An 18,662-nucleotide genomic window follows, 5' to 3' on the forward strand; every position below is an offset into this window, starting at 1 on the left:
TGGGACTACACCAAACTAAAAAGCTTCTGCACAGTAAAGGAAACCATTAACAAAATGAAAAGGCAACCTACTGAATGGGAGAAAATATTTGCAAATCATGTATCTGATAAGGGGTTAAAATCCAAAATATGTAAAGAACTCATACAACTCAATAGCAAAAATCAAACAATCTGATTAAAAGATGGGCAGAGGATCTGATTAGATGTTTTTCTAAAGAAGATATACAGACGGCCAACTGGTACATGAAGAGGGTCTCAGGGTCACTAATCATCAGGGAAATGCAAATTTCCACAGTGAGGTATCACCTCACACCTGTTAGAATGGCCACTATCAAAAAGACAAGAAGTAAGTGTTGATAAGGAGGTGGAGAAAAGAGAACCCTTGTGCACTGTTGGTGGGAATGGAAATTGGTGCAGCCACTGTGGAAAGCAGTTTAGAGGTTTCTCAAAAAGTTAAAAATAAAATTAGCATATGATCTAGCAATTCCACTTCTGAGTATTTATCCAAAGAAAATAAAAACACTAATTCAAAATGATATATGCACCCCTATGTTCATTGCAGCATTATTTACAAGAACCAAGATATGGAAGCAAGTTAAGTGTGCATTGATGGATGAACGGATAAAGAAAATGGTGTATATATATATATATATATATATATATATATATATACGGAATATTATTCACCCATAAAAAAGAAGGAAATTTTGCCATTTGTGACAACACGGATGAAACTTGAGGGCGTTATGCTAAGTGAAGTAAGTCAGACGGAAAAAGACAAATATTGTACAAGCTCACTTATATGTGTAACCTAAAACAAAAATAACAAAATCAAGCTCATAGTTACAGAGAACAGATTGGTGGTTGCCAGATGTGGGGGGTGGGTGAAGTGGGTGAAGGTGATCAAAAGGTACAAACTTCCGGTTATAAAATGAGTCAGTCATGGCAATGTCATGTACAACATGGTGACTATGGCTAATAATAATGTATAGTTGAAAGTTGCTAAGACAGTAGATCGTAAAAGTTCTCATCACAAGAAAAAAATTTTGTAACCATATTTGGTGACAGATGTCAACTAGACTTACTGTGGTGATCATTTCACAATATAAACAAATATTGCATCATTTTGTTGTACACCTGAAACTAATATAATGTTATATGTCAATTATATCTTAATTAAAAAAAGTTTACTTCCTCTCCAGTCCCACTGTTACCACCTCGATTTCGGCCTCGTATTCTCACCTGGACTTTTGTAACATTCTTTATCAGCTTCACCTGCCCCTAAGCTTTGTCTCTTTGGAAGCATTGTCCAGCCTGCTGTCAAAGGGGCCATTCTAAAACTAAGTATGATCTTGTGATTCCCCTGCTTAAAGTCCTCCAATGGCACCTCATAGACTAGGGGATAAAGTCCAAATTCCTCATTGTGACGTGGATCTGTAGCTCTTCAGGATTTGGCCCCTGCCTCCTTTTTTCAGCCCCAGGTCCTGACAGGCTTTTATCTGCATGCCCTCTGCCTGGAGCTGCCTATTCATTTCAATAATGAATTGTAATCTTTCCTAACTGCAGGTCTTTGCACATGCTGTGCCTTCTGTTTGGAATGTGGAATGTCACTCAGCTCAGGTACCACCTCTGCTCCAAAACATTCTCTGATTTTTGCAGCCAGAAATTGCTATATTTTCCTCTTTGATACCATAGCCAAAAACTTACCAAATTGTAGCAATGATTTCCTTACTTGTGTCTCATCTGCTGGATTGGGAGCTCCTTGAAGGCAGGACCAGGGTGACTTAGCTCTGTAGTCCTAGCACCAGGCATGGTGCTTCATATGTATCATTTATTCAAGAAGGACTGGGGATGGGAGTGGACAGTGGGCCCATCAGGAGGTTGCTGCAATTGTCCAGGGAAGAAATAACAAAGATCTGGACTATGATGGAAAGGAGGTCTGATTTCCATCGGTCTCACAATCCATTCCCTCTGCATAGATTGACTGGCTGGCTGAGTGGGTACCCCCTCCCCTGCTTGCCTGTCCACAAACATCTTTTCTGAAGCACAGCTTTCTCCAAGAGTGGAGGACGTGAACTAGGCCAGTGGCAATGAGATGGAAAGGAAGGAATGAGTTTAAGAGATTATTAAAAAGTAGAATTAAGAGGAACAATTGTATATGAAGGTCAAGGTAGAAGGAAGAATCCAAGATGAATTATCCCAATGAGTCAGAGAGAAGAGTGTGACATTTCCACCTTTAACACAATCTATTTCTCATTCAGAAAAGAGGAAAACTAACTACTTAAGGACGGGTCATGCCCAAGCCGATCTGAATGACTCAGAACCAACAGCGTAGCAGTAGAGGTTGAAAGGTGGTCATGTAGAAACTAGAAGCTTCAGCAAACTCATGGCTGAGCTCAGTCCTTTATGGAGGAGGAAGGAAAGGAGGCTCAGAGGAATGTGAGTTCCCTAGTAGCACAGGAAGATTTGTGGTCTTTAATGCCGAAATGACAAAGAGAGTGATTGTTCTATTACTCCATTGTCCGGTGTCAAGGTGAAGTTCTTGCATCTGGATGATTCGCTCCAAGTCTCCTCTTATTTTCTCTCCTAATATCTTGAGCTTCTCAAAAGGTCAGAATTTGTTTATTTATTATTATTATTTTTATTACTCAGGGCACACGGCTGTACTTAAATGGGCAGTGTTTAACGAGGGAGTAGTACTTTATACATTTGATCAATCTGACAGCTTCAGGAGAATGGTGGAGGAAACCATTTGAAGGCTATATTTCACCAACCTCCAGATTTGGTTTGCAGATGAGGAAACGAAGCTCCCAAATTTGAATGGATTCTTTCCCCGTATCGATAGTGTCAGAAACACACTTCCCCTTTCCCAGCCTTCCTGTGACTCAGCTCTTATACATTTTTCATTGTGCCTGCTAGCCTCCAGCCTTCACGACCAAATGTTTCAAGGATTGGAAAGCTGAACCTCCAGAAGTTGTGGTAACTGGGTAGCTTTTTTGAAGTTTTGGCTATCCACTTTGGTTTAAAGAACAAGCCTTGGCTTAGGAGCTGATGCTTCCATAAATTTCAGTTTCAAGAACAAAGTCTTTGGTGCCCATGTTCCTTACACATTGTTTGGGGATAGAGAAAAAGGCTGTTCGTGTTTTAGACACAATTGACTTTAAAGCAGTGGTTTTAATGTTGACTACATATAGGAATCACTTCAGTACTTAAAGAAATACTGATGCTTTAGTCCCACTCCCAGAGTTTCCAATTCAGCTGGCTTAGGGTGTGATGTGGGCACTGGGATTTTTGAAAGAGCCTCATGTGTTCCCAGTATACAACCAAGGCGGAGAACCACTCTCTCAGATGCCTTGGCTTCCATTACCTCTAAATGGTTCACAAGAGCTGTTAGCCTCACCTTGTATAGGTGGCCATCTGAGGCCTTGAAGAGGAAATCAGAATGAGAACAAAGAGAAAGGAAGTGAAGACATAAGAAAGTATTTAAAATAAAGGTTCGTTATTAACCAAACCCAGCAAAGGAGGGAAAAGGTATTTTCATTTCTGCCAAAGGCCATATGTGAGTGCCTGTGGGGGAAAGCGTATCCGTGGCTTTGTGACTGAACCAATAATTCATATCTGATTCAGAAGCTGACTTTGTGGGATTACAGTGCTACAGCTGTTCTCAGTCTAAGTCCAGCCTCTCCCAATGGGACTTATTGTAGCAACACATCTCATTTATAGAACTCATATGCAGGGGCCTGGAGACCCAAAACTGTAAATTAAAACCTTGTGTATATTACTTTGGTGAATTCAATTCAAAAGCATTTTGGCTTCTCCAAATAGGCCATTTTCACTAGAAAGGGGAGGAGGAAACACAATGGACAGGAAATAGGTCTTTTATATTCACCCTTCCTATTTCTGGTAGGAGGTCTTGACACAAAGGTAATAATGGAAATAAATTCTAATAAAATGTTCAGGCTTTGGTGGGGCTTGATACTGGCATGTGTGGAGTGGGGAGAGAAGAGGGAAAGGAAGCAAGTAGGACAGTGAGAAGGATGAAGCTCTGGAGCTGGAGTGTTAGAGCCAGAAAATTCCTTAGAAAGCATCTTCTGGTAGAAGACAAGCTCAAAATTCATTTAGTCTTAGAGGCTTTTCTGGAGGGTTTTTTTCAAATTGACAACAGAAGGGGAGACCAAGACCCAGAGAGGGAAAGTGTCTTGACCAAAGCCACACCATTAATTAGCAGATGAGGTGGAACTAAAAGCTATGTGTCTGGATGCATAATCCAGAGTCCCTCTCTCTTATCGTGTTGCCTTGAAGGTACTATGGTGACATTAAAGGAGACCTAAGAAGAAAAACATTGTTCTGGGTACTGTTTCTAAAATGAAGTCAGACCATGAACCAGAAAAAATTTCCAGGAGTTTCAGGTCAAGAGAATTCTCCTGGTTTGTCCCAGGTCAGATATGGTCAAGACGTGAGGATGATCCCAAAGTGAGAATAGATGTGGGAGACATTTTAGAGAGAGAACCAACAAGTTCTGTGACTTTCTGAATTTTGGAAAAGAAAAAAAAGGACAGTGAATCAGGATGCACAGATTTGATCTAGAAATGCTTTCTGATTGCAAAAAAAGATTGCTAATGACCTGGCATTCTCTGTTCATTCCTATGGTTTCACTTTCATCAGTTTCTCATTCTTTATTCATATATCAGGATGAAATATGGGGAAGGCAAGGAACACAGTTGCAAGGACAAAGCAGAGCGGGACATGGATTTGATGAGAGTGGACAGCACCCCCCGGGTTCACTCGTTCAATATACAACAAACACTGGTTGAGCACCTTCTGCATCCCAAGCGCTGAGGATGTGGAGATAAACAGGACACAGCCTCCACTGCAGGGACTCAGTCTCGTGGGATTGTATAGTCACGTGAGCAGGCAGTTGTGGTAGTCCTCTGTGAGGATCTGAAGAGGGAGTGAGGGTGTAGGATGGAGCTGTGGTCAGAGAAGCTTCCGAGAAGAAGCAACTTTTAAGCCGGTCTTTATGGGATGAGTGGGAGTTTGTTGGGGGGAGGTAGCAAAGCAGAGAGAGCACCAGTTTCAAGGACAAGGAGACTGAAAAAAAAAATACCCTGTGTTTGGGGCTTGGCGTGTCTGGGGAGTAGGATGTGAGGGCTCACAGGGAGAGATAAAACTGGAAAGGTGGTTTGGGGCCAAATTAGGAAGTCATGCTAAGAAGTATACACTTTATCCTTAAGGGAATGGAGTGGCAGGCATTCGTGGCTTAAAAGTCAAGGGGTGACATGCTCAGACAGGAGTTTTGTAAAGTAATTGTCAGCCTTGAAATGATGTATTAAAAAAGGGGAAAGGCTAGAGGAACGGAGACTAGGCAAGAGGTTTCTGGAATAGTCTAGTTGAGGTAGGTTGAGGGCCTAAGGATGATCTAGAAGTGGGGATAGATCTCGGAGACATTGCAGAGGGAGAGTCAACAAGACCTGTGACGAGCTGGGTTTTGGAGAAGAAGGCAAAGGATGGGTTGGGAGGTGATGATTCCATCATTTTTATGCCTGTTTCCCTGTCCAGTTTGTTTACTCAAATGACTTAGACAATGGCTCCAATTCTATACTTAGTTCTCCGTCTCTATTTAGAGCCAAACGTTTTCCTCCTAATATTATGAAGAAATCAAGGGCTAACACTATTACTCTTCTGTCTCCTGCTGTTGCCACTACCATTACTATTCCTGATGCTGCTACTGATGTGTTGTTTGGGAAGACAAGGCAATCACACGCCAAGCAGATAAGCCCAAACTAAAGTTTTATCCTGCTCTTTCTAGCCACCCCATATTCCTACCACCTGTAACCAGAATTTATTTTTTTAACCAAACATTTAAAAAGAGTTTACGGGGTGCAAAGCACTGTGCCAGGCTCAAGGGAGTAATCCCAGGGCCAAAATGAAAGGCGTATGAGTGTGCCAGGAGTTCGGATGATGGGAACGCTGTGGGGATTGGGGCATCAGGAATGGCCCTATAGAGGAGGCAGGAATGAAAATTTAAGTCCTGAAGAAAGGAGCAGGTTTGAATCAATGCCCTACATGAGAGAAATGGAAAGCCAAAAGGGTAGGAGGGAGAGCTTGAGTGAAAATGTGGACCAGGAAATATCTTTGACATACTGAGTGACAGGGACTGGACCAGTGGTGAAAGGCATTTGGGAGGAGGGAAGAAGGGACTGGATGGTGCCCTGGGCTTTGACTTGCTTTCCAGGTGTCTAGGCATGACCGTGTGTTGGAGGGAGCCATTTGTACCCTGTTCTGAAGTAGCTCATGACCCACTCTTTGTACCAGTGGCATGATTGCGTGGGTTTCTCCTGCATCCTTCATCCAGCAAACTGACTGCTAACTGCTTTTTGGTCTGTGAAATGAATGGGCAGGAGATTGAACCTCTGAACTTGGTTGCATTAACATGTTGCACTAATCAACTCAAATACTCTTCACAGCCTCGCCACTTTTGCCTGCGACCTAGTACATCCTCTTAAATAAAAAGACTTTTTCAGCACAGCCATAGCTAAGTGAATGGTTTTGAAATGAGACACATCTTTTGTTTTCTCCCTCTTTATCTTTACTTACGTGTTTCCCACTTGAAATTTAGTTTGCCAACCGCAGTGGAACATACTGTGATTGCCTCAAGTGGGGAATACAGCTCTGGGTAACTATATTCTCTTCCTGAAAGACACCCTGCAGTTTAACAGGTGAAATAAATGTGAATGAGAAGGGTGTGGTGAAGAAGAGCACGAGGGTCTGGGTGGTTTTGGCTATGGGGCAGTCAAACAATTCCAAGTTGAATCTCTATGGTAGTGTTCAGAGGCTTCTTTTAAAGCCCACTCTGTCCGTGTCTTACCTCAGTCAGCCTCAGACAGTGGACCACGAGCAGGAGTGGTTTGTGAATTCCATCTCAAGCATCTTTTTTACCTGGATCTGGATCAGCTCAGGTTAGCTGTGGGGATAATATCCTATACTTCTTGCTCAACCTACTCACCCTTCAACGCCAGATCCAAGGTCGCTTCTACCACAAAGCCTGTCCACATCACCCCAGCTCACTGAGATAGCTACCTGTTTTAAATCCATAAATCTCATTGTCTGTACCTCTCACTTGCAAATAATTACGTATTATCTTGCTAAACCACTTACCATGTTGTTTTTTCTACAATTTAATCCTTATGCTATTACTTACATTTGATATGTTTATGCTTTGTTCCTACAAACAGGTTGCAAGCTCCTTGTGAGCAAAGGTCGGACCCACTGCTTCATTGTCTAATAATGTTACTTTGCATTTCCCTGGCACTTTAGAGCTTATAAATCTTTCCACATATATTACTTTATTTGAGCTTCACAATAATTCCGTTGATTTGGAAGAGCTGGTATTATTAGTATCCTAATTTCTCAGATGGGGAAGCCTGGAGTAAGAAATATTCAATGGCTTGCCCAAAGTTACACTCTACCATGTTTTCCACAGAGCAGGGACGTCGGGGATGCTCAGTAAGTATCGTTGATTTATCTGCTCATTAAATCCCAGCTCAATTCCACAGCCAGCCTGATGTTTTAAGCAACGGGATTTGATTTTGGCGAGATGATTGGCTGTAAAGACATCTTGAACTCACCGGCTTCACATGCAATCTCCTGCTTCACCCTAACTGTTTGAAATGCATTTGGCGAATCAGGACAACACAGACAGATGATAAATCAGATTTTTAACATGTGCGCCTCCCCACTATTTCCCCCCAAAGTCAGTTTCAGAGAATCTCTCTGCCGCTTCACCTCTCCTTTTCATGCTGCCTCTATAGACACAGGTGAGGGTAATGAAACTGTGGGTTTTAAAATTCTTCTTTCCAGATGTCATCTATTTAGTTCTTGCAATATTAGTTGGCAGCCCTGTTCGGTTTCAGAAGTGTGAGGAGTACTTGAAACCATATGACAGAACTGTTTTTCTTATGGAACCAAATGTTGAAAAGGCTTTGGTAGTAAAATGGTGCAACAAAGATGGAATTCATAAAGATGGATTTTAGACCTCTTCTATTTCCAGGAGTCTGTCAACCTGGGAAGGGCAAAGTACAAGTACTTTTTAACATCTTCTGTGAGTATAGGGCCCTTTTCTGCCCAAGTCTGTGTGGCATGAAGGGAATCAAAGCTTGGGTCAATTAGCTGCTCCTTCCTGCCTCCATCTCTCTCTCCCTGCTCCTACCCTCTCTGCATCCCATTCTGTCCTCAGTGTATTTAGACTGAAGTAAAGTTTTCAATTTGTCTGAATTACCTGAAAAGTTGTAAGGATAAATGAGGTGTGAAAGCACTTTGAAAGTAGAGAATTGCTTTGAAGAATCCAAACCCAAACAGAACCCTCTGTACCCTATAATCCAAGAAGAAAGAAGACGATGACAGTGATGAAAACGAAATTCGGAATGAGGTAAAAGAGAACTGGACTTCGAGAGTGTGTCCCTGGGTCAAAGGCAGCTGCAGTACAGAAGGAAATGCAATGGAGTTAGGAGATTTGAAGCCCACTGTCACTTGCTGGTGGTGTAACTGGGGATGATCCATCAGATCTCTTTGAGTGTGTTTCCTTATCGGTAAAATGGTGATAATAATGCTTGTCTTATAGGGTGTCTGTGAAGAGCAAATGAGATAAACCACAGGGAAAAGCTTTGTAAATTGAAAGGAGCTATACAAAGGTAAGGGATTACGGTTATTATTTAGAATGGTATCTTAGGCCTTTGACATGTGCATTTATGGAAGTGTATTGTGGTTTTTAATGTTCCCAAGGATGGTTGAGCCACCAAAGTATCTGCAATAATTGAGCAAAGACTCAGTTATGACCATTAGTTACTGATTTAGGAAGTGAATTAATGCCCTTGAGAAACCATGCCCCACCACTCCCCAAGAGACCCCTTGCTCTTGCTAGGAAGATCTCTTCCACAGCCCAGACATGCCCTGGCTTCCTTCCTGCCTCTGTGCTTTTGTCCGTCTAGTTCTTCAGCCTGAGGGTGGGTGGTGGAGCAGAGAGGTCCTCCTTTCATTGTCTATTATAATCCTGTCCATGCTGCAAGGCTCCCTTTTGTCTTCTGTGAAGACTTTTCTTGAGCTCCCTGGGAAAAATTACTTCTCCTTCTGCAAGTATTCTGCAGAACCTCATGTGCCCATTGCCTGGCACTGAGGCTGCCTGACACATGTTTGTCTCACTAAATGGTAGTGGTTTGGATCCTCTGCAAGGTGCCTGGTCTGGGCTGGACAACAATAGCCTGCACAGCCCTGAATCAAGTGGGTAGTAGAAATTCAGAAAATAATTGTTGACTGATTATTTGATTCTCAGCAAAGAGATTCAGAAAGGGATTCTTAATTAAGCTGTAGTTTGTCACAACATTAAATCCACCAAAGCATTTCATTTCTCTGTGCATTCTGGCTACTCGAGGTCTCACAGTACAAGCCATCATTAATTTTAGTTTTTTATTTCTATGGGTATTTTGTTTCTCATTTTAAAAGTAGCACGTGCCCAACTTTAAAGATTTGGAAACTATAAAAAATTTAAAGAAGAAAATAATAGTAATTCAATATTGAGATACTGTGTTCTATTTTTATTGGGTATGTAATTTTTGAGATTACATTTTAACGTATTATTTTATGACATTTTTCACTTAATAGAACATCAGAGGCACTTTCCATCTCATTAAAAATTCTGAAAAAATATATTTTTAGTGACTACATAATGTCCCATCATACGGATACACCATAATTACTAAACCATTACCTTGTGTTGGTCATTTGATTGGATCCAATTTTCTTTTATTATAAATAATTTGTACATGAATATCTTCATTTAAAAAAATCTTTGCATTACAGATCTGTCCTTAGGATATATTAATAGAAGAGGAATCACCAAGGTACAAACATTTTTAAGCATTTGGGTACATTTTTCCCAAATTTATTTCCAGAAAGATTGTAACAATTAAATGTATTTTCGTTAATGGGTATTAGGGTGCTCATTTCATTGTATTCACTCTATATTTTGTAACAAACTATTTGGCTGACTTTGTTTTTTAGAGAAGGTGATTTTGGATCAACCTTATTTTAACACATACTTATTCAACGTTAAAAAATTTTTTCTGGAAGGTTTTCTTTTGGTGAAATTATGGATGCTCCCTTCTGAGTTGATGACCTAGTGCCACTAATATAATCCTGATGAGTGTGACATTAACTTTAAATGGTACAAACCATAGAGTGGTACACAAGTGCGAGCTAGTGTTGTTGTTGCTATTATTTCCCAAGAAACAATAAAATGTAGGCAACTGGCATATCTAAGATGTCTACTACAACAATTTAGGAAGGAAATAGTCTTCTGTAGACACAGTAATATAAGGAAGTATAATAAGATTGAAGAATAAATCAAGCATATATTAAAAATGGAAGAGGAGATCTGGGCCCATTGTGTTACTATATTATCAATGTTTTTCCTGTGAGGTGAATGAAAAACTCAAAACTAAGGGGGTGTGTGTGTGTATACATATATATTATGTGTATATGTATACATTTATTATTATTATTTGACTTTCTTTTAAAGCTTCTACATCATTATTTTTTTCCCCAAGTAGTCATGGGACAAATGCTTTCAGAATGAATATCTTCATGGAAATAAATGTCTTGAAAGGAAAAATTACTTAATTTATATGACAAAACCCATTGGAAGTGATCATAACAGCAATGTGGAACCATAGTCATTAAGAGCTTAAAGGGATTAGAGACAAGGAAGTCTAACCCTATTTTTTATAGAAGAGGAAACTGAAGTCCATTGAAGTTAAAATAATTCATCTAAGGCAAGATAGCTGAGTGGTGCCAGAAATGGGTCTCAAATCCAGGTCTCCTTGTTTCTGATGTAGTACATTTTCTACAAAAACACTCTGTCTCTCAAAAAGTAATTTCGTTAGATGGTATTGCACAGAGATTTGTGAACTCTTCTTTATATCTGTCAACTCAAGACCTTTTGCTACGTGTGTGAAATGGAACACCCTTTATTCTATTATATACAAAGACGTCACAGAGGAGCCAGTCAGTTGATTAAGGAAGCACCAAAACAATATACAGGGGGACAATCCTCCACTGGCCCCCAAGAACTTCATGGTGTACCCCAATAGACATTTTCCCACCTATAATTCTGTGCTGTCATTTGAGACTGGTCAGAGTGAAGTCACTGTGAATCACTGAGCTTTGTTCTATCTAATACAACTAACACCTCCCAACTCCAAATGCATCTTGTGTGAATGTTACATGTAAGGACAGAGATTTCGGATAAAAAGGTTATGGATTCACATGGAAAGAACATTAGGCATTAGCGGGCTTCTCTCCAGGCAAATATTTGGACTGAATGGCCAAAAGGATGAGACTGTTTCCTGGAGCAAAATGAAGAAGAGGATTAAAACAATTCCTGTGATTTGGGGATGAGGGTGTTGGGTAGTTAACAAAGAAGCAACATGAGGGGCTGGCCCCATGGTGCAGTGGTTCAGTGCGCACGTTCCGCTTCTCTGTGGCCCGGGGTTTGCCGGTTTGGATCCTGGGTGAGGACATGGCACCGCTCATCAGGCCATGCTGAGGTGGTGTCCCACATATAAAGTAGAGGAAGATGGGCACGGATGTTAGCCCATCTTCCTCAGCAAAAAGAGGAGGATTGGCAGTAGTTAGCTCAGGGCTAATCTTCCTCCAAAAAAAAAAAAAAAAAAAGCAATATGAGGGTTTTGGGGTTTTTTTGGCCTCAAATAATCAACACTGGTCAACTTCACCAGATTCTTGTTCAGTTTTTATTTTCAAATATCTATGTCAAAATTTTCCTTAGTAAAGTTAAGTAGACGAAAGCAGACATGCAATATTTCCCAGTCCCTGTCCCCAGTCCTGCCTCTCAGATCCATTGCCCCAGTTTATCTGGATAAGTTTATATCTCGAGTCTTCCTGGTGGAGACCTGGCCTTTGTTGATTTTCCATCCAAAGGGAGGGAGGGCAAAGAGGCCACCAAAAGCTAATATTTTCCTTCCGTATGACTAGTCTAATTTAATTCCTGATTGCCATCCTCTCTTCCATCTCCATTTTTAGGCTAACCAATCAGAAGGCCATCTTCCCCTCAGCTTCCTGCTTATCCAGACTCTGGAAGAATTACTCAAGTCCTAACTTCCTTTTCATTACACTTCTTAGGAGTACAAGGTAATAAATCAACTGGGCAAGGACAGATACGCAAAAGCAATATTTAAAATGAGTTATGATGTAAAAGAGATGACTTGCTATTATGTTTTATCAAAGGCAGCCACTAACAAGCATAATGTAATTCACAATGCTTAAGCAGGGTGACTTTAATTGCAACAGTCATTAAGCTCACAGGATCATTAAATGTATTAAAGGAGGGAGCCAGTGTGCCATCGTGAATGAAATAAGGCCCCTCATTCACCCCACTTCACCTATTTAACTGGAATTGAACTTAGTCTGGGTCTCTGAGATGTCACAACCCTTGACTTCCTCTCCTCCTTTCTCTAGCAAGTCACTGTGACTATTTGAGAACAGCTCAAACACTGAAGCATTTAAGAGGAAAGAAAGGCAGACAGAGGTATTGTCAAACTACAGTTTAAATTGACTAGTAGATTAAATTTTGCCTATTACAGTTTTATAGCACTTTAAAGTTTAAAGTCTAGCCACTTATCTCTTTTTGATAAGCTTATTATCTTCAGAAGCCTACATAAAAAAAGAACTACCAGTAGACAAAAACTTCTGTTTCCCCAGTAATTACAGAAACGTAAATGGAAACTTATCAAATTGGTAAAAAATAGAAACAAAATGATTGTTCCTATCAATGGAAAGTATAACAAAGTAGGTACTCTCTTATTGAGTACCTGCTGGGACTTTAAACAATAATAAAAATTTCTGGAAAATGATTTGGTACTCTCTACCAAAAACCTTAGAAAAGTATTCATAAATGCTGAGCTAGAACTTCCATATCTAGGAAATTATCATTAAAAACTGTTAAGATTTAGCTATAAGAATAAGTGTAAAAGGAAATTGGACATACCCTAAATATCCCACAATAAGAGATTGGTTAAATTAGGTAACAGAGAGACAATGAACGAATACTATACATTTATTTAAAGTGATGTTTTAGAAGTGTATTTATTGAGAAGAAAAAGATGTTAATGACATAAAGTGATGAAATATGGACCACAAAACTTTATAAATGGCATGGACCCATATTTGTAAAAAAATGCTTTTTAATGCATAGCTACCCTTAGATAGAAAAGAGTGGAGATTTATGTTCTGGTCTTGTCTTTTCTCCTCAACTTTGTCTTTCACCATTCATACCCTTTTAACGTACTGTTCTGACATATCAGAATTTTTTCAGTTTTTTCCATGCAAATGCTCTTTTTCTCTCTTTTTCTCCTGGGCCTTCTAGAGTACTATTCCCAACTTTTAGAACGTTATCTCTTCTGTCCTCCCTTTCGCACAACCACCTCCAGCTTGGCCCAGGTCTCAGGTTAAATCTTTTCTACTCCAGAAATTCTTTCTTGACCTCTCAAGTCTGTGTTGAGTTCTCCTTCAGTGTGCTCCTATTCTGTAGCATGCCTCTAGTATCATTGTAAATACCTGTTTACTTGTTTGTATCATCTGTTCTTTCTGTGAGAACAGAGACTGTATGTAGATTCTTACGGCACTGTGTGGGGTCTCTTCTCTCCAAGATGGCTACCATCAAGTCTTTCCCTCCCTGTAGCTGCATGCTACCCCCCTGTGGATAGGTGGAGTCTATTTCTCCCCTCACCTTGAACCTGGGTTGGCCTTAATGGCTCACTTTGACCAGTAAAATGTGGCAGAAGTAATGTTCAGGGACTTCTAAGGCTTCTACTTGGGTTTCTTGAAACCCTTGCTATGGTGAAGTTGGTCATCATGTAAGGAATATGACTACTGTGAGACAACCATGCTGTGAGAAATCCAAGCTAAGTGGAGAAGCCCCAGAGAATGAGACATAGTGTGGAGGGAGGGAGGGAGGCGGGGGAGAGAGAGACAGAGACAGAGACAGAGACAGAGAGACAGAGAGTGGACAAAGGGCATTGAAGTTCTAGACATGCGAGTGAAGATACGATCTTGGAAGTGAACCCTCCAGCCCACCAGCTAGCAAATGCCAAGTGCATCCAGCTGAGCCATTCCCAAATTCTTGACCCACAAAATCATACACACAATTAAATGGTTGTTTAAGTAACTAAGTTTTGAGGTAGTGACAGACAACTGTAACATCAGTCTGGCAAGTAGTGAGCCTTTAGTAAATATCTGTTAAAAAATGCGTAATGGGAGTTATACTTCATTTTTTTACCTTTTTTCCAAGTTACTTTCTGATTTCTCTGTAATATGTAAAAGAAGACACTCCAAAAAAATTTTTTTTAAAATAAAAAATAGAGGTTCTAGGAAAGCTAAAAACGAAAACGACATGAGAGATGACAGATTATGGCCAATTGACCAGAAAGTCTCTTTGATTTAACCCACTTCTGTAGAAATGTCCTCAATTCTTTTTGGAAGGGTGTCTTCTCCATGATGGCCTCTTTCTCACTAGAGAAATGACTAGTTATCGAAAAGCTAATACCATGACAGAGGGAAATAGAAGCATAGCAGTGGATTTCTAACCTCTCTGTTTCTAAAACCTTAACTGATCACAGGCAACTTCCACTAGTACAGCTTTACCTTCTCTGAGCTAGTCATTCCCTGTTAGGGAAGAAAAAATATTATGGCTCCTCTTCCCTCTTACAGAACAGTCTTGGGTTCTTAAGGTTAAGAGCATGAAAGGCCCTTGTTTTTCTTCTGATGGAGTTTCTAGGAGTTGGGAGGAAACCACCTATTGGCTCATTCTGATGTGGCAGAGGATGGGGACATCGTACCAACATCCTTCACGTGAGAATTTCTTTCCAGTCTGGGCCACATCTAAGTTTTGGTTACGGAGCCTAGGGAGGGCAATTGCTGTCAGTGGCATTTCTAAACCAGTTGAAGCATCTGTGTCTAGGACGAATTAGGTGTCCTGGATGGACGGAGTGAAATGCTCTTTTGTGACAAGTGGAGGATTAACTAGATGATTTCTGCCAACACTTTTAGCCCAAGAATTCTATGGCATCATGGATTTCCCCTTGGAGAGCTGAGTGCATTGAGGATCCTTCCAACCCTACCATTTAAGATCCCATTATTCTACAGACATGTCCACGCATTCTAGATTTTCTTCTGACACCAAAGCAAAACAAATGGTGGATAAGTGAATTCACGAATGGATAAATGAATTAGACAGCTTTATATTTTAAATTTTTTTATTGTGGTAAAATATGCATAAGACAACATTTTAACCATTTTTAAAAGTGTACGATTCAGTGGCATTAAGTACATTCACAATGTTGTGTAACCATTATTAGTGTCTATTTCCAGAACTTTTTCATCATCCCTATATAGGTTTCCCCTGCTACCCGAAAGTAGACAGTCCTGTGAAGCCTTTCCTAAGCTGAAATGGCACACAGCAAAGAAGCAATTACCGCTAATTTACATGGGAAAAATTGTTGAGTGTTCCCAGACCCAAAAAATAACCTACCAAAATAAATCGAGATAAAGCACAGATGCGCACAGACAGAGGTGACAGCCCTGAGGCTGGATGCTGAGACCCTGAGCGAGGTTCCCGGGGAGGAGCTGGCGGCGCGACTCTCACTGCTGGGGTGCGCCCTGCCTCTATAAGAAGTGGCTGCAAAACAAATGCGCTGAACGCTATTGTTCCCTTCTCTCCTAAAAGGGACGATCCTCTTTGGATTTCTTTCGGTTAGGGTTAGCCGAAACAAGCGCTCAAGTCGGTCTTCCGAGAAAGGGAAGTGTTGTAAAGCGAGCTTTCGGATAGCAGGGGAAACCCGTAACCTGATTTTTTTAAACGGCCTCTTCTACCTATTTGAATGCTATTTTTTTCTATTTTGGGATTCTAAATGGTTGATGTGGCCAATTAACTGACCTTGAGATAAATGCCTTATTACCAGAATCCTCCATAGATGAAATCTTTCAGAAACGTGCTCCCCAGAGTAGTAACACTGAGACAGACTTTTCAATGTAGTGGTCGTGTGGGTAGTTTTAAATCCTCTGAGAAGAGTTAACATCTAAAAGCCTAAAAGCTGCGATTGGGGAATCATTCGGATCCTTTCAGGTCTGGGGGCGAGTTTTACTCTGTCTGCTCAGCGCCTGTTCTCCCGCTTATAGCCTCCACTCCCCTGGCTACAGGGATGATTGCGTGCTCCAGGCTGGGCTGGCACCTCGCTCCCAGGCCAGAGTGTTGGTCCAAGGGATGGGCTCAAGATCCAAACCATGTTCAGAGTTTTTATCTTGGAATTTCTCAAATTTCAATTGAGAGAAGAGGGCCTTTATGTTCATCTCTGGTTTGGGAGCATTTGGGATAGAAATCTGGAGTAGCTGGCAGCCATGTACCCTACTCTGTTAGGTAAGACAGTTTAGGAGAATAAATCTAATATTCAGAGAGAAGCAGAGATGAGAGATGAAGAGAGAGACCCCTTAGAACATTTGATCCTTGGTTTAGATGTCCCTAAGGCCATATCCACTCCTATCCTTTCTGCTGATGGATAATTAATAATCCCCCTCTTTTGTTGAAATTATTTAGAGTTATTTCTGTCCTCATCAATGCAGTAGGATTTATAACTGTAGCCAAACTACATATTTTGATCAGTAATATAGATGCCAGCCAGTCTTGCCACCCTGTGACTTTATGGAATAAACACATGGAGACAGGAAGATAGTGTTTCCCATGTCTACCCATCTACAAGTCCAACCATCTGTCCATCCATACTCCAGCCCCACGGATATTACATATATGTGAATATAAAGCAAAACTTTACATTGCTATAATCTTTTCTGTCTTGTGAAATTCCTACTTATTGTTCAAAGTGGTTAGCACACAATTGTAGGGAACAGAAAGTACTCCGTCCATTTCAAGCAGCAAGAGATTTAGTACAAAGAATTAGGTCCCTACAAAATTGTTGGATGTGCAGGAGGAGTGGGCGCTAGGTTGGGCCTCCAGGAATGACTCTTAGAGCAATACTGTGGAATTGGTCTTCCAGGGAACTTCCACTTCTGCCATGGTCAGGAAGGAGAGGAATCAAGAGACTACCACCAGAACTGCTGACTTCAAAGTAAGAATCAGGAAGCCACTTCGGACCCCTACACAACTATCTAATCACCCATGAAGCTGGTGATTAGGAACCTTCGATCTGCTGGAGAAAATCCCGAAGTCTTTACAACTACTTGCCAGTGGCAGTAGCAGAATTCAGGGAAATGAACTTCTAAATCTTGTGGGTGTATCTAAATGCAGACCATGTTAATTGGGTAAAAGAAACAGAGGTGGAGATAAGCTTGTTCTCTGTACTGGGTAAACTTCATGTTTGCATTTAGTTTTGGGTGGCCTACTTTAAGAGGGGAAGACAAAGGGGCCGGACCAGTGGCACAGCGGTTAAGTTCGCACGTTTCTCTTCTCCATGGCCCGGGGTTTGCTGGTTCGGGTCCCAGGTGCGGACATGGCACCGCTTGGTAAAAGCCATGCTGTGGTAGGCATCCCACGTATAAAGTAGAGGAAGATGGGCATGGATGTTAGCTCAGGGCCAGTCTTCCTCGCAAAAAGAGGAGGATTGGCAGTAGTTAGCTCAGGGCTAATCTTCCTCAAAAAAAAAAAAAAAAAAAAAGAGGGGAAGAGATAAATAACGTATTTGAGGACATGATGACGAAGAGACCAAAAACCATACTATGTAAGGAAAAACTGAAGGATCTGGAGATTTGTAGCTGGGAGAGAGAAAACTCAAGAACGTTATGCCAGCTTTTGCTGGATATTTGAAAGGCTAGTTCTTTCCGGTCCTTAAGAGTAGGATGAAAACTATAGGAGATAGATTTTAATAGACATGAAGAAGCTTCTACTAGGCAGAGCTATGGAATGATTGGGCTGCTCTGGAGTTCTCCATCTCTAGAAGTACCCAACCGTTATTTACATGACCGGGTGATACGGGTGTTGTGGAAAATCTTGTATTTTTAGATACTAGAGACTAGAATTTGTATTCATGATGAAGTTGGTTAATTTTGGCAAAGCCCTTCATTTTCCTCAATTTTCCCAGGTAACTATGTCTATGTTAATGCTAGATTTAGAAAGAAATGGAATAGGAGGAGTCTGAACACAGCATCTCTTTCAGGACCCAAAATAAGATCTTATGTAGGGGAGTGGCTATGAGGCACTCAGGAGAGGGCCAGAACATGGTTGAAATAATCCCTTCAGGGGTTAGAGAGGGATAAGAAACAGCAGTACTTCCCAAAAAAGGATTTTAGGAATATATCCCATATGAGATTTGGGTGGAATTGGGATTTGACTGAGGGGTATAATGGGGTTTGGTATAAATAATTACTAAGTATTGAGCATACTATGTATGTAACATATATCATTTAATACTCACAACATCCTTTTGAGAGATGCTTTTTTTTTTTTAAAAAAAAAGATTGGCACCTGAGCTAACATCTGTTACCAATCTTTTTTTTTTTCTTCTCCTCCCCAAGCCCCCCAGTACATAGTTGTATATTCTAGTTGCAGGTCCTTCTAGTTGTGGCATGTAGGATGCCACCTCAGCA

At 40.8% G+C, this 18,662-nt stretch overlaps 1 long non-coding RNA gene across 1 annotated transcript in view; it reads left to right on the forward strand.

Moving 5' to 3' along the window:
- LOC102147345 (uncharacterized) overlaps nt 1-17,713 on the forward strand; it is a 46,165-nt gene extending 28,452 nt beyond the window's left edge. The window contains exons 7-8 of the long non-coding RNA XR_011440808.1: nt 12,093-12,200; nt 17,117-17,713. This is a non-coding gene — a long non-coding RNA (uncharacterized lncRNA). The remainder of the gene's footprint in view (nt 1-12,092; nt 12,201-17,116) is intronic.
- The last annotated feature ends 949 nt before the right edge of the window (nt 17,714-18,662 follow it).

The sequence above is a fragment of the Equus caballus genome, chromosome 7, assembly GCF_041296265.1.
Source record: "Equus caballus isolate H_3958 breed thoroughbred chromosome 7, TB-T2T, whole genome shotgun sequence".
NCBI classification, from domain to species: Eukaryota; Metazoa; Chordata; class Mammalia; order Perissodactyla; family Equidae; genus Equus; species Equus caballus.